Consider the following 5,076-nt stretch of genomic DNA (forward strand, 5'->3'; position numbering starts at 1 on the left):
GACAAGAGGTGAGGCATACTCGCTGGTAGACTTCCTTATGATGTCACGTTCCTCCATTTCATTCAAGGCCACTCTCAGCTTCTCGTAGTGTGATGGAGACAGACGGCGATAAGGGAGTCTGAAGGGTTTGCTGTCACTCAGTCGGATGCGGTGGACAAAGTCTTTTGCTCTTCCACAGTCCAGCCTGTGGCGGGAGAAAATGGACTCATACTCGGCCAACAGATCAACAAGCTTTGCTTTCCAAAAAGGAGACAGTTGACTCGAATCAACGTCAATGTCTTGCAGTCCTAAGTCACGGAGTGTCGGATTGCAAGGTTGGTGTGCAGGGCACTCTGAGTCAACAGTCAAGCTCTTCTCACTGGCTGTGTCAGACTTGTCAGCTGTCTTGGTCACTGTGCATTTCACATCAACAGGTGAGTCATTTTCATACAGGTAGTCAGTGTCAAAGTCTTCCAGTGCCACACATGTGGACACGTCAGCAATTTTACAGTTGCGTTTCAGAGTCACTGGTTTAGTGGAGGGGTTGGTGACTCTCACCGGGACCCAACCGTCGCCCCACAGCGGTGTCACAATACGACCCACCATAACTGTCCGTGGCACTGTGCGAGACTCACTTGGCTCTACAATGACCGTGCTGCCAGCGGAGAGACATTTATGGCTAGGCAGGCGGCCCCAAACCAAGTGTTCCTTCATGGGCTCCAAGGTCACAGCATGTTTGAGTTTAACAGTGCCCACCTTGTCAGAACACTCATTTCCTCTCCATTTCTCCACAGTGGTCAACAGCAGCAGCAGCGTTTCCTCCTCCTCGGAACCTTGATCCGAAAGAGACACTTTCTCCCAGAAATCCTCAGAATGCTTCAGCACCCGAATGAGATGTTTGATGACATTGCTGCCAAGAATGAGATCATCACTCTGACCCTCCACAATGAGTGTGGGGACTGAGATGCGATTATCAAGTACTTTCATCTGAAGCTCACATACTCCCACAGGAGTTGTTCGCAAACCCCCGCATCCAATGAGAACAACTGATGTAGGAGAAACAGAGCCCGGAGAAACAACATTAGCTTGTTCCAAGATGGGAAGCATGCGAGAGCTCAAGGAACAGGCCATCGAGCCACTGTCCAGCATAGCTCGCAGCTTCACAGCATCCTGGACCAGCACATCAGTGTAGAAAAGGTTATCGGTAGCAGAAAGCCTCTGCGTGTTTTGAAATATCACGGTAGTGTCATCATCTGTTGAGGCACAGAACTGTGAGTAAACAGATTCAAGATCAACATCCTCCTGTTCTTGTGGGGACATGTTAACTGGCCCTCCACTAGTCCCCTGCTCATGTGGGCCAGTTAGTTTTCCTGCTGACTTGGACCGCCAGGCTGAGCAGCAGACGAGGCAGGACCAGGGGAGACAGGACAAGTCATCGCTTGATGTCCAGCAGCATGGCAGCGGAAGCAAAGACGTTCACTCCTACAGTGGGACACAGTGTCATGATTATCATTCCCACAAACGGCACATGGCCCCCGCGACCTTGTGCGGCTGCCAGTCCCTGGTCGAGGAGGCCTGGAACGCTGAGAGGACTCACGCTGCAGCAAGCGCTCCAGAAGAGAGATGACATGCTCAAGAGACTGACTCTCATTTGGAAATGGTCTACCGGCAGTATGCGGTTGCGGGGTAGAAGGGCTCTCTGTAGTCTGAACATGGCTGCGAATAACCTCTTCAGCCTGGGCAGGCTGCAAGCGATCAGCTGGGCCTGCAGATTGACGCTGCTGGAGACGCCGTTTACGGTGATGCTCGTCCAGCCGCACCTGAACATCAGTGGCAGTCCATTCCTCCAGTGGCTTACAGCTGAAGATTAAACACAGTTCAGGATCGGGACAATGAGTGATGAACATAACTGTCACTTCACGAGCGGGGTTGTCAAGAGTCTTGCCTTGTCTCTTTAGTCCATCCACAGCAATGTCAATGGCTTTGTTAAGCCGAATCCAGTAGTCAACAGCAGTCTCAGTGGGGTAAGGCTTTGTGTCGTAAAAGTCAGCAAGAGGCATAAAAGAGACCACCGATTCACTGAAGTGCTGTCTGAGTATGTCAAACACAGGTTGTGGGCCTGACATCAAGTCCAACGAGGGTTTGCTACGTAGCCCAACCTTCACAACATCCCGTGCTTTCCCTTGTAGCTTATTGAGCACTTCTTCTACTTGGTCACACAGCTCAATGCCCCTCCTACTCAGATAAATCCTGACAGATTCCTCCCACTCAGAGACTGAAAGTCTGTCAGTGTTGTCTCCCCTGAAAGGGCGGGGTTCATAGCTCTCATGGCTAACTGTCAGGTTAACCTTAGAAAGATCAGCAGTGGACGAATGAGGCACACTAACATCATTAGCTGGAATGGACTTAAGACAGGAGACAATGTTTTCACCAATACTGGCCCCAATCTGTTTCACTAAGTCACTCAGAGCAGTCACTGGGACATGTTCAACATCCTGATCAGAAGGTGTAAACTGCCCCTCTGCACCTACATCAGCAGTGCCATAAGTATTATCACACCCCACATTATTTACCTTAGCAATATGAGGGGTAGATGTCACAGGTTTTACCCTAGTTCGTCCACCGTCCACATTTGAAAGTGGACTAAACCACATACTCGTACCCCTGCCAATACCCGACACATTAGGCCCATCCATTTTCAGTGAAAAGAAAAAAAAAAACTTAACACTATGACTATCCAGGGATTTTTTTTTTTTTTTTTTTTTTTTACACTTTGTCCTCCATACAGTGAAAAAAAAAAATATATATATATAATGCCCAAACCACACACAAATTGCTTCGACTCACAGAAGAGGAAGAAAAAAATAAAATCCTAGCAGAATATCTTTTTTTTTTTTTTTTTTTTTTTACCCACACATTTCACAATTATAGATAGCAATAAACCAATAACATGTACACAGTTACTATATGTAAAGTTATTTTCTTCTAAATCACTCAAATCCGCTAATCACAAAATATAGTCCTTAGAAAGTAACAGCATCAGATTTCCAATCACATTTGCGACTCACTGCACCATGGAAAGCTGATTGCGCAACAGGCGGAGCAGATGAAACTCCGGCCTTGACGTCGAGTCCGCAGCAAACACCAAGGAGAAGAACGGGTCACGGCACCATTGTAGCAGTTGTGTACTCTCTCTTTGCGTTGTGTTATTAATGATGTCCACACACCGTCACTTTTGGCTCCAACTCGCCATTTATTCTGATAATACAGAGATGATGTTAGATCTCCCACAGTCAGTCTCACAGCGGCAAAGCTTCTCAAAGATGCTAAAACAAAATGATATCAGTTGAAGTTGCTGTTGATTAGCCAGCTAGCTTTAACTAAGCTAGCAAAGTCACCGACAACGTGGCGTGTTCAACAAAGTACAATCAAAGAGGCAACTAATATCAACATTCAGCATTTTCTCTAGTACTTTGTAAGCTTAGCTCGACATACAATTTACAGAAACACAATTTTACCCATAAAAACAAGGCTTATGCTCTTTATATTTACGGAGCTAATTCAAAGTCAACCTACCACGGAGACGGCACATGCAGACTGTTGACCAGATGCGGGGTGCACCTGTCAAGTCTGCAGGGGCGCAGTAGAGGGCGCTAATGCTACGTACACACAATGGTCTCCATGGCAACCTCCGTTATAATCAGATATCAGAGTAAATAATATATCAAATGAATAATAATTAAATAATAAAGTAAATAATAAAGTAAATAACACGATATTGAAACAGATGACATATAATACATTCATTCAGTGTACATACATATAAACATATTAAGACAGAGTTAGTAATGGCAAGTGTAATCATTAACTCCGCTACACTAGCATACACATTCAAATAATAAAATGGAACATTATTTATTGCACTGTCCACTGAACATTGGGACATATTTTCCTAGTTGAACGGATGGAAGCGTTAGATGACTGACTGAATGATTGCATCACCTAATTATTGTTGACTACATCAAAGTTCTATGACGTGCGAATTGAAGGGTTGATTACTATAGATGCTATACTATAGATTGATAGAGTTCAATAGAAATAGACTTGGTAAATTAATCATGAACATGAAGCAGGTGACATAAACCTCCACAGAAGCTTTCGAAGAGACGGAAAATGGCGACAGACGAAAACATGAGTTTTTAATTTCTCAAATGAATACATGAAAAATAAATAAATGCTGTATTTAATTTCATATCCTGTTTTCGCCATTTGAAGTAAAGTTTTTTCTTTACCAAGCATAGGTACAAAATCTTTCATTGGCAGTGACGCCTTTCTGCTCTTTTCTTTTATACACTGTTGAAAAGATGAGTCAGTGAGGTAAATCCTTAGTCCTTAAAGTGGATCTTCCATTTCCTGGAACCCACAACTGATCAGTTTTCTAAGGTCAACCACACACACTGGCTGGCTCACTCTCACATGGAAACACATGAAACATTTGCCAGGTTGTTTTCTGCATGTTTACCACAGCGTGGTTTGTTTTTAAATACTGTAAATATATATATATTTATATATATATTTAATCATTGCTTCCTGCCGGTAGACTCACAAGCACATCCACGCATGCAGCAGATCACTCATGCTCTGTGGATCTCCCTACCTACGCAGCTATGGCAACTCTCACCCACAACATTTATTTATGTCCCCCAATCCTCCCTCTCAAGTTTTTGATGAATATGTATTTTAATAGTTTTAAACAGCAACAAAGGAAGCTAACAAGATAATATCATTGGATAATTGTGAAAGCATAAACACATGCATTAGAAATCATAAATGAGACAGAGAAATATGGAGATAGAGTTGGAAGACAAAAGCGATTTGGTTTCCACTTCCACTATGTTTAGTGTAGCATCATAATCTCTCTTCATATCTCAGTCAGTATCTTTCTCTTCTCGTCTGCTGTGCCTAAAAAGGCTGGGCATCATGCATATGGATGAGTTCAGTGTTAAAGTCTGCCCATTGGATCGGCCTTAAATTGCTGACTCTTTTGAAATTGTGTATCTGGTATTCTATTCATTAATTTGGTTAAGTTATGGAAAC

At 43.8% G+C, this 5,076-nt stretch overlaps 1 long non-coding RNA gene across 1 annotated transcript; it reads right to left on the minus strand.

Annotated features, from left to right (window-relative positions):
- Positions 1–3,208: 3,208 nt before the first annotated feature.
- Positions 3,209–3,683, minus strand: LOC141770745 (uncharacterized). Its single transcript, XR_012594618.1, has 2 exons — positions 3,556–3,683; positions 3,209–3,305 (listed from the first exon to the last, which is right to left on the minus strand). It is a non-coding gene; the product is annotated as an uncharacterized LOC141770745 (long non-coding RNA).
- Positions 3,684–5,076: the final 1,393 nt, after the last annotated feature.

This window comes from Sebastes fasciatus, chromosome 7, assembly GCF_043250625.1.
Source record: "Sebastes fasciatus isolate fSebFas1 chromosome 7, fSebFas1.pri, whole genome shotgun sequence".
Lineage (NCBI taxonomy): Eukaryota > Metazoa > Chordata > Actinopteri > Perciformes > Sebastidae > Sebastes > Sebastes fasciatus.